Below are 23,340 nucleotides of genomic sequence, written 5' to 3'. Positions count from 1 at the left end.
GCTTAAGAGAAACTTAATCATTCTACAACTGAAGAAAAAAAAATTAAAAATTGAGTCTCCAATAAAAAGGCTTTGTATCTGTTTCTATCAACACTTGCAAAATTGTACATGTTTATATCAATACCTGAAAACACTGCAAAGAAATCCACAATTATTTGAGTACTGCTTTGAAAAAAGGAAAAAAAAAATTGGTTCCATATTTCCAACTCTCTCTATTAAAATATTGAAAACACTGAGTGCTGATTCTTTCATGTTTTCAAAACCTATGCGAGAGATTTATATTTATTCAACTGAAAACTATTTTGTTATAAAAATGCAGAAAACATCAGGAGAGTTCTAAATTAAGCCTAAAGGGAACACAAAAGAAATTTCTTAATTTTCAGTAAAGTCTTCAGGAATTCATTACAGATCCCTGAATTTTATGAAGTGGGAAGTAAACATGACTGGAGAAAAAAAGTTATGCTACAAAAAATATGCTTTACTTAATGGAAAAATGTAGCTGTATGTAAAGCACCAGTGAGTGTCCTCCAGCATGTTCTGTAATATTAAAAAAACCTCACTTGAAGAGCTTACTAAGCTATTTCAGGAACATGGCTGGGAAATTGGGTGGGATTGATGGATTTCAGGACACAATTATCAGAGCTGTTGGGTTAGGAAGGAAATTTAGACTGTGAAATGTGGAAATAACACCTTGTTGTAAAGGAAAAGATTTCAAATGCTCATTCTGAATAATAAAAAGAGGCAACATTTTACAGAAGGTTATCTTGGTTTCATGCTTCAGGCTAATATAGGACATTACAGTTTTTGCAACTTCTTTTAGGTATTTTTGCATGTGTGCTTTTGGGTATCCAGCACTGCAAATCCCCAAGGATGCTGCACCACAGTGCAAAGAAAAATTTTAGAAAATAAAGTTTCCTGGCCCAAGAGCTCACCCCAATTATGAGTAAACCTGAATGTGAGAAATAGCACATAAAACCCAGAGACATTGAAGAGCTGTCAGCAACTGCCCACAGTCATTCCTCCTGCCTCAGCAGTGCTTTGAGCAATGGACATTTTGTCCAGAGGTGAGACCAAGATGCCACCCAAATCCAAGCAGCAGAACAGAACTCTCTCTAGCTGCCTACATCCACGTCCACCTGGCCAACAGGATTTACAGCTTCATGCATCCCTAAGTAATGTAACCAGGAACATTTCACCCAAATAACAAACTTTCCTTTAAAATTGCTAACACGGCAACAAGTAAAATGCAAAGTCCTAGGGCTCTTCTTGCAAGCTATAAACATGGTATGCAACAGCATTTGGGACAGAAAATATCAAGAATGACAAAAATTAAAGCCATTTGTTCTCATGTTAGAAGAAAATTTATTCATCTTATCAAAATAGAAAACACAGTGAGACCTTTTCAAAAGACAGACTTTTACTTGACAGTAATTATACCTCCCAGTGACCTCAGGCTTTTATCTCTATATTGGAGTCGGTAGTTACCTCCTGTTTTGCATAAATTAAACAACTGCTTGCAAAATCCATGGAGATTCTCAGATACAAAATTCTATGAAAATGCTATGCAAGCATTGAGCATAAATACAGTGTTCAAAAGTAATCATATTAATTTCTATGGAAGACTCATTCTAATCAAAAGCTTGCCAGTATGGAGAAGGTTAATGGTCATACAAAATAATAATGATCTTTTCCACTGACAGTTCAAATGTAAGCAAGAGCCACAAATAATTTGGGTTTTTAAAAAAATTTTGTTACCTAGGGCCAAAAAGTCTACAAAAGAAAATAGGGTGTTGTCCTTAACATTGTCCATTTACACAAGTGATTGATTTATTTTGTTTATTATCTTGGTATCTTCACCACAAGCAAGTTCAGGGATTCCTGACACTTCACAAAACCATCCAGGGAAGCAGAGTTCTGATTTCAAATAAATGCTCATTTAATTTATAACAAAGAGTAGTATTACATAAAACCCTCTTGGACAGGCAGAAATTGCAGTTCTGAAAAGCCAAATGATCCATCTAAGGACACTACTAAAAGATAGAACATTCTGTCATAGTACTTTTTAAAGAAGGTACACAGAGCACAGACAGCTCATTGCTGGCTAATTCGTTCATACCACTCCAAATTTTAGTCTGATTAGCAGGAGTCCAGGAGTACTGGGCAGTAACATGCTGAAGGCAGTCACATCCTAACTTTCCCTCACTTCCAAATGATGAGCATTACAGAAATCTGACAGGGTTTTGTTCACTGTTTGATGGCAAACCCAAAGCCTTTGCTAGGGACAAAGCAGCATCTGTAGTGGGGCAGTTTTGTGCACAGAAGCCAGGAGATCCTGTGGCAATCTATCAGTCTCAAGAGCATAAGTCGCATCTAAAGAGTGAAGGAAAGAGATGGAGAGAAATATCCAAATAGTGCTGAAAATCTGCTCCACAGTATCTGGAATAAGGAGTCTTCAGGGTCATCTTTTGAAATTACTGATGGTGTTAACCCAGTGATTATAAGTGCTTGTTTTCCCACTGAAAATATTTACTGTGTTTTGGTTTGTTTAAATTCTGCTTTGCAGCACAAACAGCAGCATTAGTAAGTCAGTCTTCTTCTTCCTTATGTTCTACTATTTTTTAAAGAAGAAAAACATATGAGAATGCTGATACCTTGTTGTCAACAGATATGTCAATCAGCCTTTGCTGTACACAGTATTATTAGAACTGCAGATGGCATTTCATTACATTGATTATAAAAAGTGTCATGCTAATTAAGATAGAGAATGCCTTCTGATTTAATAAACAGGAGGTGCTAGACAAATCTTCGCCTAATTAAGTGTTTGTGTAATTAAATAAAATAGCTATTAACAAAGATAGTACAGATAGAGACCAAATTTCAGTACCTCAGATAAGTCAGGCAAACAAGACTTTCACTGCTTTTCTAATAGCCTTTTGGTAGTGAGGAAGAAAATATTTACTCTGCACCTGTTTCTAATGGTAACTGTGGCTCTTACAGACAACCTTTCATTATAGAGAAGATTCCCCATACAAAATAGCTTAGAAAGTTGTACTCATAGGTAATCCATGTCCTTTCTGACTTTCACAGGTGTTGTACTTCTCTTTCACCTTCTAATGTGCAACACCAACTAACCAAAAAACAGGGGGAGATCTTATGTCACAGAAGCAGCACAGTGACAGTGGCATTCACCATACACAAGCAAATGACCTCTGCTGAGAAGTTGAACTTCTCAGTTATTACACAGATGTCTGACCATGAAGCTAGAGCCCAAGAGAGCAGATCTTGACTGTTATGCTGATACTGATGGATTAATCAGACTAATCTAAAGCAATTACATGGTTTTTTTCTTATGTTCATTACATGTTGTGTATTTGTGCAGAAAGGGATAACAAGTAGAAACTGGGAAAACAACCAGTTGCACGAAATCTATTCTCCCACCTTCTTCAAATCCAAATTAACTACTAAGCATGCTGGATGGACCCGGAAAACTCAAATTTCCACCCATGATCAATGTATCTTCCTCTTTTCCTAATCATATTATCAGATACCGTATCAAACCATGAGGTCAACACATACTGATTTTCAGTGGTCCTGATTACTTCAATTTATGAAAATCTTTGACTTTCCTTAACCATCACTATTCATTTATAAAAATGCAGATTTCTGCCCTATCATGCAATTACACAGGGTTTGTTATTACAGCTGCTGTTATCCACATGCCAGCACTTCAGCTGGGAATGAAAAGGTAGACAGCTCATGAATATTAACAGATCCACTGGGGGATAGATATACAAGGAGAAAAAGGTACACCAGTGAAATATATAGCACTGCTAAACCAAGCCTTCTTGAAGTCAAGCAGGTGGGGAAATGCTCATTGCAGAGACAGCATCCACCAGCCACAGGCAGTAATGTCTGTAACCAGCTCAGCTGAAAGAACATGACTGCCCACTGGTGAATTATTTCACAAAGACAGCAAAGATATAGTGAGACACATTGAATGGACATAACCACAGAGAATAAAGCTGAATAAAGTCCCAGGGACTGGACTGTGGCTGTCCCCAGACACTCTATGGAATCCAGGTGTGCTGTCAGCTTGGCTTTCAGAGCAAAACTAAACCATCACACCCAGCTTTTTGAAAAATACATTCCTCTCCTATGTACTGCCATAACTGCAAAATTGTTCTAATTCAGAATTGAATTCTAATTGTTCTAATTCAGAAATTCCCAAGTTTTTCCTACAATTTTATTGACTTTTTAGCTGGTACCTTAAATTACAATCTCTTGAGGGCTTTGATCCTGCCAGCCATGGCAAACAGCAGGAATAGCTTGCTGGAGCTATTTCTTCTCCATTCTTGTTGGATGTAGTCAAAGCTATTTCTTTTCCAGTCTTTCTGGATGGAGAAAATTTTCTGCAGTTCTTTTCTACTCCCCTGGGACTCTGCTTGGGCATGAGCACAGCAGCTCCACACAGATCTGCTCCCTCAGACTTCCCAAATCCAGGCCACACCAGCAGGGTCTGTATAATTTTCTCCATTTCAAGAGCATACTCAAAATAACACAGCTACAGCTGAGCTTTAGCCTTCTGTCACTACACCACAGGACTGCAGGATATTAACTTACAAAGTTTAAGGAGCTGTGTAAAAATTACAAAAAGGTGAAAGAAAATAGGAGTTTTGCCATAATTAATGTCCTATCAGAAGTAATAAAAGTATCCTTCACTCTTAGAATACACCCAGACAAAGGACTACAAAGCAAACAAAAATAAATGAAAATGCAAAAATCTTTGTGTATTAGCAAGACTGGGAAGCAGCTCTCTAACCCAAGGAGCAGTCAGTTAGTGGACTACAGCAAAAGATTTTACTATTTCTGCCATTCCTCCTGATACTTTGCTCATTCCACTTTTTTAAAATGTAGAAATCTCCATCTGTAGTTCTGTCATTACTTGGAGGAAAATGTTAGGGATATTAATTTCTCCCCTCAGAGCAAAGCAATAAACATGATTTCATGGTGTTATAAGCTAGGATAATAGAATTGAGCCTATTAGTCTGTTCCAATTTATTTGAAACACAATTAACAGTGAATCAACACCATGAGAAAGAGGAGGGGAAGGAGCAGTATTTATGGCAGAGGCTTCCTAATAGGCCACATCACTGCTCGTGTGCCTTGAGACCCCACTGAGGTCCATCATGTCATTACTGCTGGATCTCTTCTGGTATCTATACTTTTATTTAGCTATTCTCCCGGAAAACAAACCAAACCAAACAAACAAATAAGCCACTAAAAACAAACAAACAAAAAAACCCAACCAGACCCCCCCCCCCCCAAAAAAAAAACCAACAAACCAAAACCAAAAAAAATAAAGCTACCACACGCACACACAAACACAACAAAAAGTAAGGACTTCAACTTACTAAAATCTACTGTGCTTAAGATGCTACAGACTTTAAAGAGGAAAAGTAGGCAAAGTTATACCAGCATTTTGCTTTTCTCACCCCACATTGTGCAGTAATGGTGAAGCATCAGACATTATTGTAGACGTAATTTTGCTAGCACTGAACATTCCACCTTTCCTCAATTTCCCATAAAACCGCTCAGCTTTCTCAACTACATGGCAACAGGAAAAAAAATGATAAATCTCTGGTTGCTCTCTTGCATTGCACTGAGGACTATTACTGAGCCAGCTTGGCAATGGACTCAGGCAGCTGTTGCCCAAACAATGTACATGTCCCTGGACTGTTGAGAAAATTAGGAAACAAATTGTTGGTCTCAGTCAGATCCTATCCCAAGCTCTTCCCCAGAGAGATAATAAGGTACTTCAATCCAGCAGCACTTCTCTGACAGCCTTGGGAGTTCTCAGCCATTTCTACTGAGAAGAGAAGAAATGAGAAGAAGAGAAAAAAACAGCAGTCGGCTCTGCTTTGGAGCAGGCAGCATGGCCAGGGATAGGTTCCACACAGATTACTGAATTGGCAAAACTGCACTTTGGATAAAATAGAATGATTCCAAGGGAAGAACATTTATATGCTTCTCTGCTCCTATGTAATTATAATTCTCGATAGCAATGTGAGCTTCTGTCCCTCTCAAATACTCCCAAGTGCTCACCATCGTTCTAATTTTGGGGGGGTTTAGATGCAACCTGCATTTCACAGACAAACCCAACAAGTAAAAAATTGCTATTGAGTGGCCATGGACAGATTAGAGTCAAGACTTGGGAGCAGCCATAGGGCTGCCTTTTGCTCAGTCCCTTTTGTCTGCCTGAGGGTGTCTCAGGGAGGAGCTGATGGCTCAGTGACTGCCATCCCACTCAGGCTGTGGGCTTGCAGTAAAAAGATAACAAATAAAATACAAGCCTCAGGGCTGTCCTTATCAAGCTGTATAATGAGGCCCGTAAGAATCTGGCACTCCCACATCAAAGGCAAACAAGGTTAGAGTGTAGGATTTCCCTGTTTACATGGACAATATTGAAGCTTATGCCATACCAACCTCCAGATAATTTCTGTAGCACGTGGAAATTGTTCCAAGTCTGTAGTAAACTTCATCTTGAAGAAATTGTAACCAAAAGAGAGGACGCAGAGGATGTGGTTACACAAAGCAATATCTAAGCTCTAAGTGAGAGCAAGGATAGTCTAGAGTCAGATTATTTGCTATGGAAGAAACTGGCAGATGGTTTTATGGAAAATAAGTATTCAAGGACACTCGAAAAATGAAACAAATATACATTTAATATCCAATTCATTTTAATATCAAATTAATTTTACCCAGATCTTACCCTAAATTTAATTCAGGATGGGATGAGCTTGCATCAATGTACTGTACCTCTATAACTTTAGTCAGTGAAATCAGAGGACAATGTATTATGTCCCAAAACAAAAATGCATATAAATCCCATTAAATAACAATTTTCAGAGTATGATGATGGCAAGTAACATTCAGTGCTCCATTTTCCTTATTTTTAATAACTATTCACTTCTTCAGAGTAACCTTTCTACTATAATGAAAGCAACCATCACCAAATTTACCACACCTGGCACAGCATCAACCACACAAGGAAGGTACCTCATTAGCCATTACAGAAGTGAACTCTCCTCTGTAATGAACAGTTTGACTGCCTTGAACTTTGGCCCATAATCAATACAGGGAGACAATAATCTAAGAATGAAAGTAATCTTGATTATCTGGAGTGTGTCATAATATTCAGTGACTAGGAGAATATGTAATTCCATCCAGCCTAATTTGAATGGCTCTCTACTGCCACTTCTATTATCAGCACATGCGGGAGTGCATCCCCATTCACAAATAGTACTGAACCTTCAGTCCTCAGCAAAACCAGGAAATTACTCCAAAGATTAAAAAATGCTTTCTATTTATTTACTAATATGAAAGAACTATAGTAACAAGACAAGAGATGGTTCTTTTATACACACACAAGTCTCTCTTGAGGCCCTACACAGTGGCTGCAAGCCTCCTAAAGTGCTGCAATACACAGCCACTTGTAGGAAACACTTGCCAAGAAAGCTGCTGGTTTGGCTACTTATGTCATCACCAGGTGGCCAGTGACCCCATACACCCTGTGAGACATGGAACAAAAGGTAGAAGGGATTGCTAATTATCTGTAAAAAACAATCACCTCTTATTGTTTACTACTTTGTGTGCAGATCTAAGAGTATCTGCTAACTACTGGGCAGGAAAAGTTAAAACTTTGTGATCTCAGATATCAAGTTTACATCTACTTGGAACTTCTGAAATACAGAAAACAGTAAGACATATTTTGCTGCCCCAGAAAATGAAATTAAATTGTAAAATATGATACTGAATAATAACTTCAAGTATCTGTGTGCAGTAGAGGTGCTTCTTATTTTAAAAAATAATCACAATTTTGGCAGTAGATACAAGAAATTCAGTAAGCCACTAGCACATTGACTCTCAGCCCTTTTCAGTGAGGTATTTACCATGTGCTTCAATTTTATTGCATTGAATCCAACAGCTTTGCTAGAACTTGGACATCTTTGTTAGAATTCTGACTGTACTGGAGTTTATGAGAGATTTGTTTCACAGTGCAGTGGACACACAATTTAGCAGGTGCAGCTAAATGTCACAGAACTGCTCAATTGACAGGATTTATTATTTTATTTTATAGTGCCAATGGATAAACAAAATATTCTCTGTTATTTAAAAATAAAAAGGAATTTTTCTGCTCACACTTAATTATTTAACCTGCTCTTTCCAAATTAGCAGGTGTCTCATTTTGATGTAAGAGATGTTGATTAAATGAAGCTCACTAGCTCTTGAGAGTTATCATGCAACCAGCAATCTATAAAGGATTTCATGGCACTGTTTTGTGATTTTGTTTGTATCTTTTTATGAACCTAAGATACCAGTCTGTGTTAAATTATTTCTACTAATTAGTCATCTGGACTTTGAATAGAAATTAGGCATTCAAAAGCCACTGGTGCCATTAAATTTTTTGCCTAGAAGTATTAAATCCTGTGTATCTAAATATAACTTAGAAAGAAAAGGACTTAAGAGGTGTTGGTTTTGTATGTGTTCATTAGTTACCACATTACCTACCACATAAACCACTGGTGTTTTTGAGAGATACCCATACCAGATAATCTGAAAATGAGATGGTGAGCGTGAAGGTCTCGAATAAACAGCGAGATGGAAACAAATTTGGCATCAACATTTAAAAATACTGGCAGAATTTCCTTTGGCATTCATTTCTTTTGGCTATCATTGTCTCATCTGTCCATGTAATTGCACTGGTCTGCTGCAGTGTGGGGAGTCAGACAGGGAGAGCCAGGAACTGTGTGGGATGCCCAGGACTGGGCCCATCCCGATCCAGTGGGTTCTGTCCCACACAGAACACTCAGTGCAAGCTCTGTAAGAGCAGGAAGAAGATCTGGAGGATGAAGTGAGCTCTGAAACACTCTTATCTTCAGGGTGCAAACAGAAAAAGCACTTCTGTGGCTCAGCCTCATACAAACATTCAGAAAATAGATAGAATTCAGATAGAACAATAGAATATAGAATAGAATTTCAGATAGAAATAGTCAGTCGAATTTCAGACAGAAAGAGATCAACCAAAACCCCTCATACTGACTTGGAAAGATTCTAATTGTATTTTGAAATACTCAAAAGATTTTATTTGGCTCAAATATAAAATATTACTTCCAAAGGGAACGAAAGACAAGCAATTAAGTTTCTATCTTAACATTATCTTCCTGTGCATTACTTTACCCACTTTGAAAATTACAAAGGTGACATGTTAGTTAGGGACATTTTCTGCAGCTATTCTATGCAATTACTTTATAATAAAAGTACCTGAGTGGTAATATTACAGCAAGAAGAAAAATCAAGGAAAGGTTCAAGAATGGTACTCTTGGAAAACCAGCAACAGCACCAACATCTGGTGGCAATTTGACTGCATGTTCCCCACAAAAAGAGAAGCACAGACCTGCTCCAGGTGTGATGTGCACAGGGAAACAACAGAGCTTTTCTTTGTACTTTAATTTTTTAATTTCAAATAGTAAGCATTTCAATTAAGGTTCCAAGTTTATCCTACTGATTATTCCAGGGAATTATATTGCTTAGCTCCTTCTGATCAGGCAATTCAAGCAATTCATCTCCTATTTTCCATATGAATTGTGCTCCCCTTCTAGTTTAACAGTAGTATTGATTTTATTTGTTTCCTGTTTTCCTTAACTGTCATTTTATTACTGAAATGGTAACTTTTTTAGTAAATCTATGCTTGCTCAATAACTCCTTTACTTACCTAAAAATTATTCCATTAAAAGTTTAACACACCTGTTTGGAGATTTTTTTTATATATATATCAAAAAATAACAGGAAAATAGCTGGAAGGACTAAATAAATTAGAGGATGAAAGAAAAAATAAAAATCCAGTGCTCATAATCTGTAATTATTAAAATGAATGGATCCAGAATAAGATTCCATTATGTAATGAGAAAACCCTTAATGGAAGCACCCTTGCTTTTTCTCCTCTACTCCATTACCAAGGATGTGTTACAGGGGATGTAACAAAGGCTGATCCATAAATATTAATTAAGAGGAATGAAGTTTGCTTTGATGTAATTGTGACTTTGGCAGAATATCTATATTTCCAACACTAAATAATATCCTTTGGAAGAACATTAAATACCTTGCTAAATGAGAGATATTAAAACAGTTCACACTTACTCATTTTTATCATGTTTATTAAACATTTTCCTGATGTTGAATTCATCAAACAGATTTTGTTCTACTGTTTTCATTTTCCATGCATTTAAAAGAAAATCTTCATGCACCAAGCTGGAACACAGATAGAAATGTTCCATTTTTTTCAAAATTCAGATCATTTTCAGTAGTTCTAAACATGAAGTTTATTCTAGTTTGTAGGTTGACACTGAAGTCTCTTATGAAAAGCTGCTCAGCAGTCCACATATTCATCTGCAGTAGCTGATGTGGATTGTCTTCCAAATTATACATTCCAGCTACATAGAGTTGGACAGTCAGAACTGATTTAAACAGAATAAACTGCAGTCATTATACACAGTTGATTCAGGGATTTCAAGCCCAAAGGGACCATTATTGCCTACTATCCTTATTCTTTCAGAGCACAGATTACAGGATTTTGACCTGCAAATCTGGCACTGACCCCGACTTCCTCTTGTCATATAAAAAAGCATGTACATTTGCTTGAAACAACATTTGCTTCTGTAATGCAGAATCCCATTTTTTTTTCTCCAAGAGTAAAGACCAAAGTTGAGTTTTCTCAGGAAGAAAAATACTTCCTAGGGAAAAAAAAATATGGGTGATGATGATGAATGAATAATGGTTCAGAGGAAATGTAAAAATACTTAAAAAGTTTAAGATATTGAGATTACTTCTGACTGTTAACTCAGAGAAGGAAAACACTGCCCAGCACAGACAAGGGCAATGCTTTCTACACCACTTATACTGACCTCATATCCAGATTGTTTTGCCTGTCATTCAAAGCAATTGCAGCTATAAAAGCTCCCTGTCTAGCTTTGCATCCTTTGAGTTACAATTTCCCTCAACAACCTGGGCATAGAAACACAGCTCTCTACATAACACTTTATTTTATGACTGCTTGTGGTGTCATTGGCAGCAATGGAAAGTGCCCTCTGATGTCTTCGTTAGATGGCAATAAAAATTTTGGTGGCCAGAAGGATTAAAGCAAATCATATTTTTCACTTGTCCAGCACATAAGATGACCAATATTTCTAACTAATTTATTATGATAGGTTTATTTATGCTTCCTCATCCTTACATTGGGAATATACTGTAATAAAGATTGAAATTATGTGTGAAACACCTAAGCTCAGACAGCCAGCTGAAGGAGAAATAGGGTCATTCCTTCCCAGGAAAGGGGCACTGGAACAGGGGTTCTGCACTGCATTTGATGGGATAAATTGTTGTCAAGTCTAGGATGTAAAAGAAAACATGTTTCTAGTTTTGTTTCTCCAGACATCTTCTTTTCTAAGAGAAGCTCTTTCCCACAGCTCTAGGTCTCACCAAGCAGACAGTTTTTTAAACATTTACAGTTATTCTAACTCTTAGATAATTTCTTTTTGTATTTTTTTTCTTTTCATTTTTGGTTCTACTTACATGAAACTTTCTCCAGGTGAACTGAAGGCTGGAAGCTAAATGAGTAAAAACAGTTTGCAGAATCAGCTACCTCAAGGCAATTCCAGATGAACTCAGAAAGTCCAAACAGTGACACTGATGCTGAAGGGACTACCAAAGTCACCTATACTGCCCTCTTACACATAATAATGAAATAAACTATCAAAAAGCCAGAAATTATCCTTAAAAGGCCGTAGCAAATAAGAAGACATGCTTTGCAAAGCAGATAATACCTCAGAGGAACATGCTTAACAGTAATAAATGCTCTGCATTATTCTATGCCCCAGCACCTCATTAACATTATGAGAGCATTTGTAAAAATCAGTTTTGTTTAGAGAGAATCTTAAGAACTTATTAAAGATAACACAAGAAGTGATAAGGAATGATGTTTTTCCCCTCACAGGAAACTACTAACATTAAGAAATAATTTTCCTCTCATTACAGAAGACAGTATTTGAGGACTAGCCTGCAACATTTTTCAAGTCAGTAGTTGTAATATTTAAATACACATAACAGTTTTTATGTGAACATGTCTCTAAGAGTTAATATGGATTGTGGATAAATTAATGGAAAGGCTCTTTCTGTTCTCATTTGGAGACCTGGATCAAGCCTCATCACTAAAGCAAGATGTTTCAGCACATGTGCTAAAAGGTTTTTATGTAACCCAGGATATTTTATTTGCAAGAAAAGAGAGCATCACTAGTGCTAAAACTTGATTGTCCTAAGTATGCAATAGTCCTCACTCCTGCTGGGGCTAAACTCTGGGATGGCCTGAAAAAGGAAAGACTGTTGCCACAAATAGCTTTACAGTGTCACTGAAGGGGATAAGGTAGATTTCAATGGGCTACTTAATAAAATCCTTATATAAAAATAGTAACATTATTTTAGAATTATTAAAAAGAAGTAGAGAAGACAGTGGCTTCCTTTGGGAACTGCTGAGCCAACCTTGGAGGCAGCTGAAGATCACACTACCCATGGGTTCAGTTACTAGAGTGCCAAAGCCTCCTGCATCCACCAAAATGGTACTAAGATTATGATCAACCAGAAACCTTCTCTAACACGCCTCCTCTTGCTTCACTGTACCACTTTGACTCTTTCCATACCTCCTTACTTGTGAAAAAGCAAACACATGACTTAACATAAATGTACTGATCAGTGCTTCCTCAGAAGGCACAGGAATAACCCACCTATGAGTAGAATGAAACATAGAGAAACATCTTACAAGTTATAAAATACAATTAACAGGTCTGTGAAGACAGAAAGAAGTCTGTGTTAAATAAGGCTTCATGAATGATTCACAAGGCCCAGAATTCCCTCTCTTTCCAGCAGTGTTCTCAAGCCAGTTTAATATTTCTAAGTAAATAATTCATGCTACTTTTGTTTCTAGTAATAATGCATTTTCAGAAATGCTGGCTGCACAGTATGCTGGGTGCTTTCTCTGGACTTTCAGACTGTGCTGCCTGAAACTCCATCACCAGAAGTGATTCTCAACTTTTTTTGAATATGAACAAAAAAGAATGAATAATGACCAAGCTTTTCAGACATATCTTCAGCTATAATATATGAAAATGGCCATGCACATGAAAAAGTAAAGTTGGTATCTGTATATTAGGTATGCAGTCACTACAAATGATGGAATATTTCTTTGAGTAAACAGACAGTGAGAACTGAACACTCAGTATTTCCAAGGACAGTCCCACTATAATGAGGAAGAGCACAGAAAGATTTGAAATGACATTTGTGTCAAGAATGGTTTCCTATCTACACAATTATCTTTTATACTTTGCAAGGATAAAGTTTGCAAGCACTGATGCTCTCCTTTTCAAAAAATGTCTTTATATATGCCTCTTTCTGACTTGCTACCAGGAAGGCAATTATTTTACAGAGATTATTATTTAGCAGGTTTTTACTTTTATCCTGAAAAAGATCTTCCTATATAAGATAATACAGTACTGTTGTATCCCACAGCATTCTACCTGTGATAGAACTGTAAAAAAAAAAAATCAGTTACAAGCTTATAGCTATTAAAGCAGACAATTTTAGGACAGTGAAAAGGTAACATAGTTTTATGCATGGATTCTCAAGTGTAATTATCACATGGAGGTTCAACTACCAGAAGAAGCAGGAAAGAATACATTTTCTGAGTTATCTAAAGAGTTATTTTTATCTTCCAAAAAACAATGGGAGACTTGGAACCTGAGGGTCATATAATGGGAGTAGGTTTGGGCCATCGTGTGTGCCAGCAATTATTCCAATCACTGCAGTGATTTATAGCAGTGCTGTAATGGGGAAGATCAAGGAACCGTGGTGCTTCTTGGTATGTGTTTCCAGAAAAGCACAGAAGTTGCTCACAATGACTGCTCTGGTTGTGTTTCTCCAGACTGGTTTTATGTCACAAAACTAAGATGCAAACCCATTATGATCCATCCATGCTAATGCTTGCAGAACGACAGTGTGCTTGCATAATGCAGCTGTTATGTCACTCAGAGGTGTGTGACATCTCAAATTGGGTGGGAATGCAACTATTCCAAACACAACTGAAATCCTGTTTACTCTGACCAGAAGGAATAAGTGGGCTGACTTTAATTAGGCAACAAGGTTCCTTTTGCAGTGATCAAGTGAACACATAGAATTAGGATAACCTGGGATAAGAGCTCAAGCTGAGGGCTAAGTTTTATTACTTGAAATGCAATCAAAACAGAGACAAAAAAAAATAATTATCAGTAAAATGTAATACATGTGTGCAGATGGGAATACTACCTAGGTATTTTCTATTTATTCGTATTGGTAATCTTCTTAAAGAACAGTCTATTAATCATGTATTTTGTTGCTGTCAGCTTTGTTTGCGGAACTGTCATGAATAATAAATAATTCACTGTATCAGTTCCAGAGGCTCAGAGAAGTACAACAAATTCCTTCCTTCCCAATATGCATCTCCCCTACAATTTTATGCCTCATTCTATTTCAGTTCTTCCTCAAATTATGTATTCCAAGCTTGAAAACAGAAAAGGTATGAGTTATCAGAGCTTACTTCACTACTAAATATTAATCACTTAATCTCTCACTGGCAGTGTAATCTACTTTATCATCACTAGTGGTGATATCCTCCAATTCTAACAGAAGCCACTGAGACAGACAACAGCACCAACAGAAGGAAGCAGTTTTCTGCATTTGGAATTGGTTTCAATGCTATATTTTCAGGTAATCAACAAAGATTGATTCAAGTTGAAGCTCAATATAGTTACTGATTTGTCTTTGGATTTTTAACAAAGTGTAAACATCTTCGCTTCCAAATATTTCTGTAATTGGCATTTTAGGAGCTCCAGATTTTGTCATATTTAAATATCTGTGATAGTCTAAGATGATAATCTGATGTTATGAGTTCCACTGACATTCAAGAACCTTTCCAACCATAGTTTAAAGAATAAAAATCTTTCCCTTTGCCAACTTAAAAATAAAGGTCCATCATAATTCACTCCCATGCCACCATAAACTTTATTGACACTCTGCAAATTTGCATTAGCTCTGCATCTGCCTTCTATTTATAGGCTTTTTACTTTAAAGATCCAAACAGTAACAATGCCAGAATAAATCTTATTCTTTGAGTGGATTTAATTACTGAATTAAAACCATAAAATGTACTTTAAAAAGAACCTGGAGAAAAATTGCCAGTACTTACCTTTAAAATGCAGGTGATGTTTCTGCTAAGTCCTGGCAGAAATGATCTGCAGAATTTATAAACAACTTTTAATGGTAGTTTAAGCAGTGCTTTTGTTAACTGCCTACTTCCTCTAGAAGTGAACTTTATTCTTTAGAGCAGGACATTTTCCAAGCAATGGTGTTTCCAAGCAAGTACTCATAGGTACTTATTTTCTTTGACAATTGTTACTTCCTTCCAAGAGACAAGCCTATGGAAGTCTGTTCAGTCTGCAACACCATAGAGGAGGGAGAAGTTTGCAAGAGAGAGGTTTCCAAACAGAGATTTTGGATTTCAGCCTGCTCTGTATACACTTCAGAGCCCTATTAGAAATTAATTCCAATTTTAAATAATTTAGTATCCCAAATGTGGGAATTCCAGATCTCTATTAATATGTCTACTCTCTTAAGTCCAGCACTAAGGTTGCTCTGAAGATCTTCACATGCCAATACAACACCTACTACAGATGAAAGTATTTAGGTTTTTTTTTCTAACTTCAGAAACTTCCAGTCTTCAAGAGAGTACTAATCCTGTGTTTCCAGCTCTCACTGTACTAGGTCTCAAGGTTAATGGAAAAAAAAAAAAAAAAAAAAGACCTATAATGAAAAGCATAAAGTCTACAAGTAAGAAAGATGAAAAGGTGTTTTGCCCCAGCAGCATGAGAAGCAATGAGATGATCTTACAGCCAAGCAACCATACAAGTTGCAGTCTATTCACTGACAAGTGGACAAGTGACCATACATTTTTTTGAGGTTTTGTGCCCACAGGCACCTTCAGACTGGCTGCTTAGTATAAATGGCAACAAAAAAAACCCAAAGTCATTTTAATAATGACTAATAATGATAAGCACGTGAATTATAAAAATAATGCCAATACAATGCATATTTGTTTGCTTTTTTTTATATATAATGCTTTTTACCAAGAACACAAAGTCCACAGCAGATTCCATAGGCCAGGCTAGGCTCCTGAACACCTTGACTTCTGTTAATCACATTTAAGACCTGGGCCTTTCACCCCATGGACCTATTGGCCACATTACTTGAATGAACCTTCCACTTCCATTCTGAAATACTTTTCTACTCTTCTGGGAGAACAGTGCTCAGAATTATTTGTCAAAACGTGACAAAACAGTGCAATAAGAAAAGCTTCACTTGGTGGTGGATGTGGATGAATAATCAGGAGAGTGTAATCACCTTCTTTTTGGCCATCAGAATGAAACACTGAGCCTTCAGTTTCAAATAAATGTGCTCAGTTCCTGAGTGCCTGAAGCCAAAACTGTGATCCTGAAAGCATCCAATTACTGCCTAAAAAACGAGACTCAGAAATGGTGAAGAACTTCACCTTTTAATGTCACCTTTGCCCAGCTGCTTCAACTTCTGCTTCTATGCATTCATTACATAAGAGCTGAGCATCCTGATGGCTGCCTGGATGCAAGCTCCAGTCCAGATCAATAAATTAGCTGTACCACAGCTAAAGTCCTCAGTGGGTCTCAATCCAGGCATTTGAAAAGAATTCAGAAACTGGACTGGGATCTTTCCAAATTGAGGAGCAAGAGCTTCTGTCAACTGTCAGTTTGGTAGAAAGACTTTTTTATATGGCAACTAAATAATATTCAGCTAGAATATGGAAAATACTTAATCTGCTGTCTCCTAAAAGGTACTACATTCCATCACCTATCTCTCCTCAAAAACACTGCCAAGGCATCAGGTTTTTTATTATTTTTGTTTAGAGAGAGCACACTCATCCTCCTTTATTGAAATTATATAAAACATATGATGATTCATTAGATAATTGAGCAGGACTAGTAAGGGCACAGCTCTGCAGCTTCATGGTTCAGCCTTTCATCTGGGAATTTCAGATTTCTTGGAGGACAGACTGAAGCAAATCTATGTGTGGCTTTTCTCTTCACCATCTACAAGTCTGCAATATACTTCCGAAACAGAGGAGCTCTCAACGGAGTGGTACCACTTTCCCCAGCTGTTTTTTGCCAGACCATCACACTGGGAACTCACACTTCCTTGCTTATCACAGTAGCTCAAACTTATTCTAAAATACAATCACATCAAAACAGCAGTATGCCTGTACCACAATAATTTCTTTCCTAGCAGCACAGGCACTGGGTGCTGGTTTTTATTTATGTTGCTGCCCTAAAGGAAATAGAAAAACTTCAAGAGCAGAGAGGTCCATACTGTTGCAGTAAGTGACACAGCCAGACCTAGAGAATATATTCACTCACGTGAGGGTCTTAGCCCAACTAACAGCAAATTCTGACCACTTTTTGGCCAAATTTTGAGTTCACTAATGAGCAAATCAGGCAGCAAGAGACCTACAGCTTGCTCATGGAGGAACCACATTCAGACCATTATCGTGACATTATAAATGCCAACTGACAACTGCATTTCAAGATCTGTCAATCAGCCAATTCTTTGTCCATTTAAAATGAACTCTACTGCTGTTCTCTACTGCCATTCTGTTTAATTTGGTAGGTGAAACAATTTACACACTTCTAAATGATGATATTCTACTGAAAAGTAGTCATGACCTCAAGTTTCCCATTTGTATATACAATTTCTACTACAGAACAGATTAGAATCCAGAAACTAGGTGGAATTTAAGGTTTTTAAATCAGGTTTTAGGAGACAAGCCCTTAAAGCTAACAGAAGTCTGTGGTTTATCCTCTAAGAACTAAAGTCTAAAAATTATGGCCAAAATCCTGCATCTTAAGTAAAGGTTACAGAAATGCATGAATCAGAGCAAGCCAGGATGGTTGGAAAAGCTCTTTGAAACCAAAAATTCCAGTATGTGGCTGAATGAGCAGAATTAGACATCCTGGAGAGGCTGGGAAAAAACTGTGCCCTGGAGGCTTCAATAGCCCAGAACATGAAACACTGACCACTCAAAAACTCAACCTTCAGACAGGGCAGACTGAGTCCCTCCTGACCTCTCAGGAGTTTCCTATGAACCATTTCATCAAAGATTCCTTGTGAGGCTCCAGAAGGCAACACTTAGAACTTCTGTGCTTAGAAACAAATTAACCATAAAATATGCCTGCAAATACATAAAAAGAAAATTGGCCTCCACAATCTCAATTAAATATACATCATAGCAAACCTGACTGCATTAAGATTTTATTTCAGTTCTTTCACAACACAAAACCAACACTCACATAATCACAGGCAACTGCAACTCCCTTTCTGTATGAACTTTCACACAACATGCCTGATGGAAAGAGCTGATTTTATTCCTGAGAATTCATAACTAATTGAAATTTCAAATAAGCAAGAGCACACCTGTCTGTACATTTTGTTCCTCCAAATCTATCAAGTCCAGAGTCTTCAGTGCCAAACTAGTGAATCTTTCAAAGAAAAAAATTGTAAAAATCCAGTACATATTTTAGGAGTTATGCATTATATTTTAATTTAATAGCCACCATCAAATTTGGTGTCTATGTTCACTTCTACCATAGCTTTATTGTCATAATGAATATACTAAAATAAAATCTGTAGGAGCCAGTATCATAGAGCAGCATTGTTACAGCTGCACCAGTGCATTGGTCACTGGGTTCTGTACTGCTGTAGATATGGCACTACAAACATACACTCAGAGAAGATGGCTCTTCAAAATCTTAAATGTTGTTTTCACCAAACAGGGATAAAAATACTGTTTTTCCGAGCTAAATGAATTCATTTTGGCTGATAATGTTCTTCTGTCAAAAAACTAATGTCATTTGGGTTTGTGCAGCTTTTTGAGGCAACGAAGCAGAAGGAGGGTTTTCTGCTGCCTAATTGTGAATCCTACACTACTTCCAAATATTATATGACAGTGAAAAACACAGAGCACTCAGCTGTTTCAATTTATTCCCTGGACAATCTTTGCTATTCAAGTCCCCCTCCAGAATAAATATTATATTCAGATGCAGAACAGTGGCGTAGATTAAATTTTTATTTTAAACATTTAATATATTTATATTTTAAAGGTCAGTTAAAGGCAGGTCTCTTGAAGCAGCATAAGCTGTTAACAAATGAACTTGTAAGCAGAATCACAGCATCCTTTGGGTTGTAAGGGACCTTAAAGCTCATACAGTTCCAACACCCTGCCATGGGCAGGGACACCTTCCACCAGCCCATGTTGCTCCAAGCCCCATCCAACCTGGCCTTGAACACTTCCAGGGAGGGGGTAGCCACAGCTTCTATGGGCAACCTGTGCCAGTGTCTCACCACCCTCAAATTAAAGAATTTCTTCCTAATGTCTAATCTAAATCTCCCCTCTCCCACTTTAAAACCCTTCCTCCTCACCCTATCACTACATGCTCTTGTTAAAAGTACATCTCCAGCTTTCTTAAAGCCCTCGTTCCTGGATGGCTTTAGCAGACATGTTCATTCAGGAAGAAAACACCAAATGGGCCATCACCACATGGCCCAGAGTCATCATGATTTCTACAAAAGCACAAAATGAACAAAATTTTCTCGTGATAAAAAAAGAAACAGAAAAGAGAACAAGGAAGAAAAAGAAAGGGAGGCATTTCAGTCAAATCTCTAGAATCCAGGAGTCTTAACTTTCCAGAAATCTGTTTTTCTTTTTTTGTTTCCTTACTTTAAAAAAAAACAGTGCTGTAAATCCTGACAAGAGCCCTGATCCAAAGTCAACTGAAGTCAACAGTACTATATTCAAAGTGAATCTCTGAAGAGTCTGGATTAAGTCACTCTCTAAGTATCCCAAGGATAATCAACAAATAAGATTCTGATTGTAGGAATTCCTCCTCACGCGAGTAATATCACTGAATTCAATGCTTCTCTGTAAGGATCATTCAGGATGATTCAGGTTTCTCTGTAAGGATCACTAACTCAAAGTTAAGGTGAAATCTGGAGTTGTAACACAAAATCTGTTCAAGAAACTCAGTCTAAAAAATTTGAATTCCACTGGTTAAGAGCTTTCGAACTAAACCTGAACTTGACATGAAGTCTCCTATTATGTTTCTCTGAAGAAAAAAAACCAAATTTCTCTTTCTTGCTAGCCCATTACATTTTTTACAGAAAACAAATGAAAGCTACACCTGTATTAGAAAGTGCTGCAGCCCAGAAGGAGTTGACTTGCAGACAGAAAGCATAATAAAGATGTGATATCCACCCATATTAACCAGATCTGTTAGACGTGCATGTGGGGTTCTCCTGCATCCCCCTGAGTACACAATCTTCACCTGAAAGGAAACCACTTCACAGGCTTTGCAAGCAGCCCACAACTTAACTAAAATATAGAAAGTGGAGCCAATAAGGTAACTCAAATTAAAAGCACAAATTTAATCCAATCAAAAAGCTGGGTGTAGAGGCATCCAAAAGACACAACCATTCTGAGAACCCCCTCACTGATTCATCAGGGAAGCCCCAAGACTATCCCTGTACCTTCACAGAGTGAGGCTACCATAGATCGTACTGTTAACACCTCCCCCAAGGAAATTCAACAAGTGACCCTCACTGGAGAAATACCTGAACACTTCTAGGATAACAAAAAGGTCCTTTTCAACAGGCTGCAATATTTTATCTAAACTGGCTCACAAATATCAATATGGTGATTCACACAAAACTTATGTTTGTGCTGAAGAGTTTGCAAGCCTGAGCCTTTAGTCCAGATGCCTGCAAAATGCTGGATTAGAATAGCCACAAATATCTTCACAGGTGCTTTGCAAGGCATAATATACACTATTATTCATCAAGAGTAACTCCATTAAAATCAAAACCAGACAGTGCTAGAGCTGGTCGAAGTGAATACAAATGAAGCTGTAGAAGTCTTGCTTTGCTGTATGTTTTTTTCCTTGTCCCTAGTGGTAGACAGAAATGCTAATTATACACAAAAGATTTTACTATGACCTTCGAATCACATAATTAATATCAAATGAAATTCTGATACCTAGCCAAAATGTATTATTGTATTAAACAATCCTGTTCACATAGAAGATATTCATAAGCTTTGTTATGTAGATGAGTCACTTGATTCCTAAATAATGACTGCTCAGTTAAGAAGAAGAAAAATAATGGACAGCAAATTATTGGAGTTTTTAGTCTGCCCTTTAACCTGGTTGCCTAGAGGAAAAAAGAGGTTGTCATTAAATTAAAAGGTTTTAGACTTATCTTACAATATGGTTTAAACCACTCACTCTTCTTGCAAAGGTGAATACAAAGATGATGAAGAAAGAAAACTGAGGTGTGGTGACCTCTGTGATCAGAGACAACACCAATAATTCTGGGACCTGATCTTTGATTACATTCCTCCCCCCCCATGACAAGCAGTTCTCTGTATTACCTTTGCACCATTAGTGCAATTTATCTGTAAGACTTTTTCAGGAGCAGGGTTGCAATAAATTCAAACCTCATGAAGAGTGTAGTAGTATTTTCCTAGTTTCAGTTCTCTACAGCCTTATCACTGCTGCACAGTGTCACTGAGACAAGATCAGAAAACAAAAACCATAGTAAAGCTATGCTGCCTATGAATGCAAATCAGTTATCCTGCTTGGATCTTTTTTCCTACAGGGAGGGACATAGGATAGAAGAGAAACATTCTATCTAGCATTTTTCTTATATTTGCTTCTTAACAAATATGGGAGAAAGAGCAAGGTCTATTAAGTCATCTCCCACCTTTCTGCTGTTTCTAGTTTAGGACACTGAGTCTATGCAAGGGGTGTATTACCCCTGGGTAAAGGCACAAGTCTGGAATACAAAACAAAAACATGGATTAGCTTCTTAATACTAATGTAAAGATTTTGCCTGATAGCAGATAAATTATTCATCCTGACTCATTTCCTCAGTTATTAGAAGAGGAAAAAAAGCATCTTCATTCCTTGACAGGCAAATACACTCCGAGGTTTAAGGCAACCCAGTAATGTGACAGTTGAGTTTAGACAAAAACATAGAATTAATTAGAGGGTAAAGATGGTTTCCAGTCTGTCCCTCATGCACAGACAGGACAAAGGAACTGCTGTTATGATGGCACCAGGCCATGAGGGCCGTGAGGATCCCAGGTAGCCAAGAACAATATTTTTATAATTTAGCCTTGTTTTAAAGGTTTAAAAGTTGTCAGTGTCACTGAAACTTTTCCTCCCCAGTCTGTTGGTTGGTATGCAAATTATTTTTGTCAAGTGATCTTAAATGAGTGAAAAATGTGGAAAATTTTGCATTCCCACTGAAATGCACAATACCTATTTTTAATAGGGATTTTTCAGTAAGTAGATTACCATGCATGCAATGATTTCATACTGCTTACACAAAATAATGTCATTTAAAAATTAGAACAGACAGGCAGACAGATTGCAGTCATTCCTAATTGCTTCCTACAGGAGATTACTACAATAATCTTATCAGGAATGGCTCCCTCAGTGTACAGCTAGGACCACTGTACCAGAGCTGTCACTTTCCATGGCTAAAATAAGCACCATTTATTCTGCAAACTGTGCCACCTCTGCTTTCAGAAAACTTAATTAGGATGAAGAGCAATTTTCATTAAAAATAAAGAGCAGTACCCCCATTTTATGATTCCTCTTACTCTACTTTGTTTTCATCTGCTTTTGCACAGTTATGGAATCTCAAGCTTGGTCTGCTGTTACTGATCTACTGATAAATGCACATATACCTAGAATTCCAAACACATTGTTTGAGCTAGTGGATTTTTCCAGAGTTGATGGTGGCTGCAAGTAACAAAAGGCACACAGCCTACTGATACACTTTGGCCAAACAGAAGCTCACAGCATGAATCTAAACAGAAGCAGCCCAAAAATGCCACCAAAAGTGCCACTGTCAGCTGCTGCAAGCACAGTGGTTTCTGTGGCACATACACACCTCTCCAAATACTGTGGTATCATCCATGCCCTGGTAGCATGGGAGTTATGTTGGCTCTAAGTACATCCCAAGAAGCTGATGTGCACATTTTTTCTGACCCAGGAAGGGCTCCCCTGAGATGGAATTGTCAGAAGCTGACTGGTACTTCCATTCATCAGCATTAAAAATGAC

At 37.4% G+C, this 23,340-nt stretch overlaps 1 protein-coding gene across 3 annotated transcripts in view; it reads right to left on the bottom strand.

Annotated features, from left to right (window-relative positions):
- DPP10 (dipeptidyl peptidase like 10) overlaps positions 1–23,340 on the bottom strand; it is a 182,967-nt gene that overhangs the window by 121,823 nt on the left and 37,804 nt on the right. The window lies entirely within an intron of this gene.

The sequence above is a fragment of the Calypte anna genome, chromosome 7 (assembly GCF_003957555.1).
Source record: "Calypte anna isolate BGI_N300 chromosome 7, bCalAnn1_v1.p, whole genome shotgun sequence".
Lineage (NCBI taxonomy): Eukaryota > Metazoa > Chordata > Aves > Apodiformes > Trochilidae > Calypte > Calypte anna.
This window is presented reverse-complemented; position numbering and strand designations above follow the sequence as displayed.